The sequence below is a fragment of the Tenrec ecaudatus genome, chromosome X, assembly GCF_050624435.1.
Source record: "Tenrec ecaudatus isolate mTenEca1 chromosome X, mTenEca1.hap1, whole genome shotgun sequence".
NCBI lineage: Eukaryota > Metazoa > Chordata > Mammalia > Afrosoricida > Tenrecidae > Tenrec > Tenrec ecaudatus.
In genome coordinates, this window is record NC_134548.1 from 50949206 (window position 1) to 50959393 (window position 10188).

General features: G+C 40.0%; 1 pseudogene; it reads left to right on the forward strand.

Annotated features, from left to right (window-relative positions):
* Positions 1–6404: 6404 nt before the first annotated feature.
* Positions 6405–8294, forward strand: LOC142433333 (zinc finger protein 42 homolog; annotated as a pseudogene).
* The last annotated feature ends 1894 nt before the right edge of the window (positions 8295–10188 follow it).

A 10188-nucleotide genomic window follows, 5' to 3' on the forward strand; every position in this document is an offset into this window, starting at 1 on the left:
CGGTAGCTGAATTGCACGTGGCCTTGGAACTGATTCATTGTTGAATGGAGCTGTTTGATGAAATGAATTGGAATACAGGTTCTTTTGTAGAAAATAACAGCCTGAAATATTTCAGGGTTAAGCAATAACAAGACATGGGGATATGACAAGAGTGAACATATACTTGTTTGGGACAGTTTCTTTTCCCAATGTCAACTTAGCTTACAATGTGGAGATAAAGGACATGCTCTGTCTCCCTCCTTCTCAAGAGCTTTAACTTCATATGAGGGAGCATAAGCAGAGATTTATTTCCTTTTCTGGAACTTTTTCTAGCTGACACAGGGACATATTCCCTACCTAGCAGAGTAGAAATCTGGGTTATAGTCACAAACTTGTTATCTACTTTGACTCCAAAAATTCAGGAAACCAAAATGAATCATATTGAAATAATATGCTTTTCGATAACTTATTTAAAACTCATTTCATTTCTTTTATTTTGAGTCATTTTATTGGGGGCTCATACAACTCTTATCACAATCCATACATACATCAATTGTATAAAGCACATTTGTACATTCGCTACCTTCACCATTCTCAAAACATTTGCTCTCCACTTAAGCCCCTGGCATCAGCTCCTCGTTTTTTCCTCCTCTCTTCCCACTTCCCCCTCCCCCATGAACCCTTGATAATTTATAAATTATTATTTTGTCATATCTTACACTGTCCGATATCTCCCCCACCCACTTTTCTGTTGTCTGTTCCCAACGGAGGAGGTTATATGTAGATCCCTGTAATTGGTTTCCCCTTTTTATCCCACCCTTCCTCCACCCTCCTGGCATCATCACTCTCACCACTGGTCCTGAAGGGATCATCCGTCATGGATTTCCTGTGTGTCCAGTCCCTGTCTCTACCAGTGTACATCCTCTGATTTAGCCAAATTTGTAAGGTAGGATTGGGATCATGATAGTAGAGGTGGGAGGAAACATTTAGGAATTAGAGGAAAGTTGTATGTTTCATCATTGCTACTTCATCATAGTAACACTGCACACTGACTGGCTCATCTCCCCCCATGACGCTTCTGTAAAGGGATGTTCAGTTGCCTACAGATGGACTTTGGGTCCCCATTCCGCACTCCCCCCCATTCACAATTATATGATTTTTTTGTTCTTTGATGCCTGATACCTCATCCCTTTGACACCTCATTATCACACAGGCTGGTGTGCTTCTTCCAAGTAGACTTTGTTGCTTCCGAGCTAGATGGTGTTCTTCTGCCATGTGGACTTTGTTGATTCCGAACTAGATGGATGCTTGTTTACCTTCAAGACTTTAGGATCCCAGACACTATATATTTTGATAGCCGGGCACCATCAGCCTTCTTCGCCATATTTGCTTATGCACCCACTTTATCTTCAGCGATTGTGTCGGGAAGGTGAGCATCATGGAATGTTTAATAGAACAAAATATTCTTGCATTGAGAGAGTACTTGAATGGAGCCCCAAGATCCATCTGCTACATTAATATTAACCTTTAAATATATTCACATAAATCTATTTCCCCATCCTCATATATAAATATATTTACATAAGCACATGCCTTTATTTAGACCTCTATAAATGCCCTTTGTCTCCTAGCTCTTTCCTCTATTTCCTTCGATTTTCTTCCTGCCCGTCTATCATGCTCAGCCTTCATCTGGGTTTCAGTAATTCTGTGGACTGGCTGCTCTGAGCGGGAATTTTGTTGTCAAGGTTTGGTGGGCCAGGATGTGCTCCACTCTCTCTTCTTCCCCCTTCATTTGGTCCTGTGTGCTCTGATCAGACATGTCCCTCTCCCTGAGCTGCAGCTTAAGTGCTGTCCTCTGAAATTCTTCAGGGGAGAGAGGCAGCTGTCCACATAGTTGAGATTGGGGCTGGCCCCTCAGACCTCTCCACTGGTTCCCTACTCCATGCCAGCATGTGGCATCCATATGGCCCTTCTTTTCCCTGTGGAGATATAAACAATACCCTCCTCTTGGGAGAGTTAGTACCTTGTTTCCCAGTTACCCATTTCTTTTTAAATCCCCCCCCTTTTTAGTTGGGTACCATATGTATCCCTGGATTTTGCTTGGCCCCTACCATACTACCTAGTCCTCACTCCAGGAATGTTTGTATACAGTAGCTTTTTCCCTCTGCCCATTTTGCATGTTTTTAAAATTATTTTTATTTTTTTAAACATTTTATTAGGGGCTCATACAACTCTTATCACAATCCATACATATACATACATCAATTATAAAGCACATCCATACATTCTTTGCCCTAATCACTCTCAAAGCATTTGCTCTCCACTTAAGCCCTTTGCATCAGGTCCTCTTTTTTCCCCCTCCCTCCCTGCTCCCCCCTCCCTCATGAGCCCTTGATAATTTACAGATTGTTATTTTATCACATCTTGCCCTATCCGGAGTCTCCCTTCCCCCACTTCCCTGCCGTCCGTCTCCGAGGGAGGAGGTCACATGTGGATCCTTGTAATCGGTTCCCCCTTTCCAACCCACTCCCCCTCTACTCTCCCAGTATCGCCCCTCACACCCTTGGCCCTGAAGGTATCATCCACCCTGGATTCCTTGTGCCTCCAGATCCCATATGCACCAGTGTACAACCTCTGCCCCATCCAGTCCCGCGAGGTAGAATTCGGATCATGGCATCTGGGGGAAGGAAGCATCCAGGATCTGGGGGAAAGGTGTGTTCTTCATCGGTACTACATCGAACCTTGACTGACCCATCTCCTCTCCTAAACCCCTCTATGAGGGGATCTCCAGTGGCCGACAAATGGGCTTTGGGTCTCCACTCTGCACTTCCCTCTTCATTCACTATGCATGGTCCCTTTGGCACCTCGTGATCGCACAGGCTGGTGTGCTTCTTCCATGCGGGCTTTGTTGCTTCTGAGCATGTTTTTTTTTTTTTAAGCTTACCTCAACGGACTCATGTAGTACTTGTCCTTTTGTGCTTGGCTTACTTCACTTAGTATGGTTTCCTCCAGTTCGTCCTATGTGGTGATGTGCTTCATATGTTCATCACTGCTTTTTAGTGATGCGTAGTACTCCATTGTATGTACATACCACAGTTTTCTGATCCACTCGTCAGTTGATGGATATTTGGGTTGTTTCCAACTCACTGCAATTGTAAACTGTGCTGCGGTGAACATTGGAGGACAAATGTCTGGCTGTTGTTTGTTTTTTGCCTCCTGGGTATATGTCCATTAGGGGGATTACTGGGTCATATGGTAGCTTGATTTCCATCTGTTTTAGATATCGCCAGATCGATTTCCATAGTGGCTGCACATACTTACAGGTCCACCAGCAGTAAATGAGAGTTCCTGTCTCCCCACAACCCCTCCAACACTTATTGCTATCTGATTTTTTGAGCAGGGCTATCTTTGAGGGTGTTAGGTGGTATCTCATTGTTGTAAAACTCATTTCTCATTTACTTTGTTGTAAATGTAGTTAATTTTCTTGTCCTTAGATAATTTCAATAATAATAGTATTAATTCCCAACTTTTAGGGGAAAACAGCAAAGGCAAAATATAGAGGTGAGAACAAGGCATGGGATTCCAGCAGCTCACTAAAGCCTGATGCAATTTCAGAGGTACAATAAGGTAGTAAGCAAAATTAAGTGTTTTCTCTCGTGGGCCATTGATATAGACAGCAAAAACATTTAGAATATGTTAGATTATATGATGAAAAATAAAGCAGATAAGGGAATTGAATGATTAGTATTGAAAAACTATCTTTATATAGGCGGATGCCCTCCCTGAGAAGGTGACATTTAGACAGAGACACCTAAATAGAATAAAATATTGAGCCTTGTGGCTACCAAGAGGAACACTGAGTGCAAGGGCCCTAAGACAGGAGCATACTTTGTAGATTCCAGGGACAAAAAAACCCTGGTTTTTCTATAGTAGTGTGAGCCAACAGGGAGTGGTGGGAGGCAAGGTCAGAAAGGTAGAGGACTAAATTGTGTAGGATCTAATATGCACCATGGGAAGGACTTTGGGTTTTGCTCTGAGTGAAACAGAAGTCACTGAAGGGTTCCTGAGGAGAAGGATAACACTTGACTTACACTTTTAAAAGATCTTTCTAGTTACTGTGTTGAGACTATAGGGAAAGGACAGGGTAAAGGGGGAAGCAGGAATGCTTGTGAAGAAGTTGTCACAGAAGTCTAGGTGAATATTAAGATGGATTGGAGTATAGCTGGGAAGGTAGTGAGAATGTTTGAATCCTGTACATATTTTGAACATAGAGTACAACATAGCATCTGCTCATTCAATCTTCTCAGGAACATGATAAGGGAAACTATTTTAATCTTATTTTACATAAAATATTAACCAAGTCTCAGGAAGATTAATATGCTTTCCCAGTGCTGTGGGCTGAGTTACTCCCCCTTAAAATGGTATGCTGAAGTCCTAACTCTTGGTACCTATGAATGTGAACTTATTTGGATTTATGAGTGGGTTACCCTCCCCCAAAATGATTTTTTTTCAAAGCTATGTATTTAATTTTCCTTACAAAACAACCCTATCACTTTCAAATTGCTCTCCATTACACGTAATACATTTGTCAAATCTGCATTTCCATTTTTGGAAACATTTTTCAAACTCATTGGTTTGGGTGGTTGACAGCACCTCCCTCATTTTGTTCTTCACCTCTTCTACATTGTCAAATTGCTGTCCTTTCTTGTCTGTGGTAGTTACATAATTTCATGTCAACTTGATAAATAGAAGGTGGGGGTGGAGTCATCTGTCCATCAGGTCACAAGGTAACACCCACCAGGAAGATTCTGGGAACTTTCTGCTTCTCTCCTGGGAGGATGAACACATTCTCTCTCTGCTTCATATTCCTGTTGACAAGCCACATGGAGCTATGCTGATGGCAGCCAGAGGTCTATAGCTGGAGGAGCCACATGGAGACCCAAGCCAGTGCTGAGATGCTTCCACCGCTACTGGATCCACCAGAGTTTCCACCACTGGCCTGTGACCTTCCTGTATTCAGCATCATTGCATGTGCTGTGTGAGACTAAAGAAGAATTTATGGACTAGTATCAGACATATGGGCTAGTATCAGATATATGGGCTAATATCGGACTTGTGGACTTGATCTGGAATAGGCTGGAATGTTTTCTTAATATAAAATTACTCTTTTATATAAAACTCTTTCTTATATATACATGAGTGTTTCTAGTCAATCTGGCCTAACACAATGTCCCTCGTTATTCATGGGAACAAAAAGAAGTTGTAGGGAATGAGGTCAGATGAGTAAAGCATGTGGGGCAAGAGAGGCATACTGATTTTTTGCCCAAAATTAGTGCACTGAGATGGCTGCATGAGCAGGTGCATTGCTATGGTGGAAAAACCAGACCCTCGTCTTCCACAAATCAGGCATTTTTTGTCCCACATTGTTATGTTATCTTTTCAGAATCTCTAAATAGAAAGCTTGATTAACAGTCTGACCTAGTGGAACAAACTCCAAAATCCCCTTCATATCAGAAAAACAAATGAGCATCATCTTGATCTTTGATTTTACTTCTTGAGTTTTTTTTTGGGTGATGATGGGAGTCTTCCAATGGCTTGATTGATGTTTGGTTTTGGAGTCATAAGAATAGCACCATGTCACATCACCTTGGAAAAAAGTTTTGATCGCTTTGGAGCTGTTCTTTTAAAGCACAACGTGTTTCCATTTGACAGTTTTTTCCTGGGCAGTCAAAACCCAAGGCACAATTTTCCCAGCTTCCCTTCTAATTCCCAAACCTTCCACTAAAATTCAATGAACCAAACTCCAGTATAGTCCAGATAACTTCCCCATCTCTTCAAGAGTTCGTTGTCAGTCTAATTTTCGTCCATTGGAAAGTTGATGGACGTTCAGAATGAGGTTTGTCATCAATAGAGATATTTCACTTTTTCAAAATGAGAAAACCACAAGTACACTTGAGATTTTTCCATAGTGCTGTCCTTGTAAGCTGTGTTTAACATCACAATAATTTCTGTGGCATTTTTCCACAGCAGGAAACAAAATTTCACAGCTGCACACTGTTATCTTAAAAAATGAAGTTCTGGCTAAACTGCTTTTAGGAAAAAATTCACTGTGATCAGAGAGAACCTTCCCAGGTGATGCCACTGGGTGCAGTATAAAATGCAGGTGGGGCTGAAGGATAGAGTACATTGGCCACAGGATTGGGGCACCTTCCTGGACAGAGCAAGTGTACCAAGAAAGAAGGGGAAATAGAATTGAGTTTATGTCAAATGAGGACATCTAATTTTAATGTCTCAGAGGACATTCCGTTTTAGGGTGCTACCTAGTTACTTTAAGCTTACTCTTATTGAAATGTACATGAATGAAATGTACTAATACAATTAATTACTTCTTGGCTGGTTTTAAGCAAATACATGTACAGGACAAAATGGAAAAATTAAGAGTTGATCTGCAAATTATCTTTGTCTACCTGGAACAGTCGTAATTTGAAGTAAAGGAGGAAAGTCCAAGTCTTCCTTTGCTATGCTGAACTGTAAAATCTTACAAAGTGCTGACATTACATTCCTTAAAAGTTTTCTGAAGACCATATATTGCCTGATTGGTTATTGGGAGAGAAGCTCATTAGCTAAGATGCTGTCAGGAGTCAGATGATATAACTGACCCACTTCTACCAATTGAGGAGCAAAGCCTCTATTAGAGGCGGCAATGGGATGATATATTGATTTTACACCATGTCTACAAATTATTTTTCTGCTATCAAGAGGTGGAGTCTAATTGCCTTCCCCTTGAGTATAGATTGGCTTTAGCAACTTGTTTCTAAGGAGTATTACTTTCCAGTCTCTCTCTCTCTCTCTCTCTCTCTCTCTCTCTCTCTCTCTCTCTCTCTCTCTCTCTCTCTCTCTCTCTCTCTCTCTCTCCATGCACACTTTTGGATATCTGAGAAGAAGTCACAAAGAAATAGGTGTAGCTGTATTGGCATGTGTTTATCAAAAGGTGGGTGGGCTTAACTTGAGCCTAGGAAAATGCTTTCTGAGGTTCTTATTTCCCTCTGCTCTATCCTGGAAAGGAGTAGGAAACATCCGAGTATCCTACTGGGGCATGGGTGCTCACTGAAGACCAGATTGCTACCTATCTAGACATGATTGCTAGATCTTATTGTAAGTCTTCAAGAAGGAAGCTGCGAGAACAATATGGACCAACAATTAAAGAAAAGACTCACGAAAAGTTGTCCTAAAGGCCAAGGTGCAAAGGCCCTCAGTGGGACAAAGCAAGCCAAGTGAAGCCCAGCGAGGTGCTACAGGAAGCTGAGGAACCTACCAGTACAACGTGGGCCTTAGATAATAATGGTGTGCACTATGATACTAGCCTTTGGGTTGTTGACAAGGAATCTTTCCCTGAGTGTTACAAAGAATGCCTAAAAGGTGAATTTTCAGAACTCATCCTGGAAAAGGTCTTTGGAATATCTGAAAAAACATTCAGAACAAGGGCTTGTTCGCTAGGTTCTTGGAGACATCTCACTTCTTGAATCTCTTTGGAAGTCACAAAAGAAAAGACAAAACCAAACCTTCCTCAACAGATGGCTGAATAGAATCCACTTGTGTACACTGAGTATGCGACTGGCATGAAGCTTCCTCCTGGAGGAATACCTAGTGTTGACTCAGCTGACCCTAAACAGCTGGCAGAACTTATTGGAAAGAAGCGGAGGAACAATACAGAATATGATCATCTGAAAACACTCTCCTGTTTTCAGGGTGGCTATACAGGAAAGTTTAGGGATAAATCCTCCCCAAGAAAGCATCTACTTGTTCAGGGGTCAGCGAATCTTTGGGATGGAAGAGCCAATACTGTCCCTCACAACAGTTTAAAATTTATTCAAGAGCCAACAGTATATTTTTGCACCCAAATGAAATCATCATTATCTGAAGAAAATCCTTTAAACATTTTCAATTTTACTTCAGAGGTACATGTATGTAACAACAGAGCCACAGATGATTTGCAAGCTGTAGTTTGCCTACCCGGTCCTAGTTCTTAGTCCCTGAGACCACATATGTGCAGAATGTGGGAACACTTTCACTGACAGCTCAAAACTGAAATGATATTTTCTGATTCACACTGGAGAAAGCTGTGCCAGTGCCCATTTGAAGGGTGTGGAAAGCGTTTTTCCATGGATTTTAATTTTTGTGCACATATACAAATCCACATTGGTGAGAAATGCTTTTTGTGTTCCTTTCAAGGCTGTAACTGAAAGTTTATTCAGTTAAGTAACCTGAAAGCTCATATCTTAACTCACGTGCAGACCAAAAATGATCAGGGATAATATAGTCCTCAAACAGGATAACAATCGTAGGATAATATGCCTCTTGATTATTGCTTTGAAAGAAATAATTATTGAATCAAATGTCTATAAAGACCTATTTTCAATGTTACTAAGACACTCTTAGAATTTGTTATACCATTAACAATAACTTTGATTTTAAGTTTTTAATTTCTAGCTGCTTAGCTTGACAGTGCTAGGCACTGAAAATTCTGTAGTGGGTTAATAATATATGGATGAGTAGTTTATACACTTCAAATTCAGAAAGTAAATTAAATTTTGATTCCTTTTTTATGACTGTATCAAACACATAATGAAACATTCCTTTAGATGTGAGTGGCTATTTGATAATGATAATCAAGTTCAATCCATTTTAGATATTTTAAAATAGTGCTTCCAAAATATGCTAAATCTGGAGGAAAAAATAAAACTACATTAGAAAATGACGATTTATTTGCTTATGTGACTAGTCCTCTCCTCCCTCCCGCTGCCAAAAACACCCACAAAAAATAAGGCCAAATTATTCAGTATTGGTAAGGGTGTGGTGCAAAAATCATTTAAATTTGGTTAGGTTATAAGTTTTCATAGTCATTTTGGAGGGTATTTCGCAAATATGCATTCTTCTACACTCAATTTTATTTCTAGAATTTTATTCTATAGAAATATTTGCACTAATGTAAAATATATTTGTTCAAGGATGTCAAATTGAGCATATTTTACCAGCAATATATTCATAACTTAAATATCCACTAATGGGGAATAATTTATACCTCTACTTCATAGAAAATGTACAAGTATACTTAAAAGAAGGTTGGCCTATAGGAACAGAAGAAATCAAAGATGAGGGAGAAGAAGACCTAAAATAAAGCTTTTTCTGTTTTCTTCATCGAGGTAGTTCGTTAATTGTGCCAACCTGGCCGATAAACCACATGTGGGATTAATTGAAGGGCGGAGAGATAAATGGCTCGGCAAGCCTCGCCTTTCTTGTCTTTTGCTTTTTGATCTTCGGGCCTGTGTGTGGCTGCCTTACTTGTTCTTTGCCTCAGTTTGCAAACTACACTACCTGTGGGACACCTAATCCGTGGACTGTGTAACTGTAATTTGAGGTTTGTTTTAGAACTGTTTCACCACACCATTGGAGTTTACATCTCTTGAGCTTGGGACTGTTGGACTCTGTCATCTGGCTGACTGTTGGTGACCTGCCTTGCTGTTTGCTGCCTGTGACTGGATAGCCTGAATTGCTCTACAGAGGACTACCCAGTGGCCCTCAAGACTTGAAGGACTTCCAGTGTCTCACAACTGTCTCACAGGAGTGAGTTGCACTGAGCCATTTATACTGCTTTATAATTTAACTGTTTATTTCTTATATTATACATCTATCTATCTGTATATATATATAAAATTATTAGCATTCTGGTTTTGTTTCTCTAGAGAACCCTGTCTAACACATTCATAGATGGACTCTCTTTTGTGTTTGTGATACAAAAGAAAATTCAGAGAAAGGAGTAAATAACTTGGATAAGGGGGAAGGTTGATTGCCAAGAGATGGCTACTGTAAAATAAGCAGGAAATATGTTGCTGACAGATTTAAAGAATGATGTTTTTTCCTTCCTAAAATCCTAAATAAACAGGTAGAATGAGAATATCATATTTTTAAGATTTTTAACATTTTAGACATCATTGGAAACAATAATTAGCACGATTTTAACAGCTTCTCAGTTGCCAACTAATCAACATACAGATATTACCTTGCAAATTAATTTTGATTTTACAAATGCTAAAATATAAAAACAAGTATGTTGTAATACCAAGGAAAAATAAGAGTGGCTTACTTTTTGACTGTAGTCTAAGTGAACTGTTACTGTGGACAAACCTGGAAATTTAACTTTTTATTTAT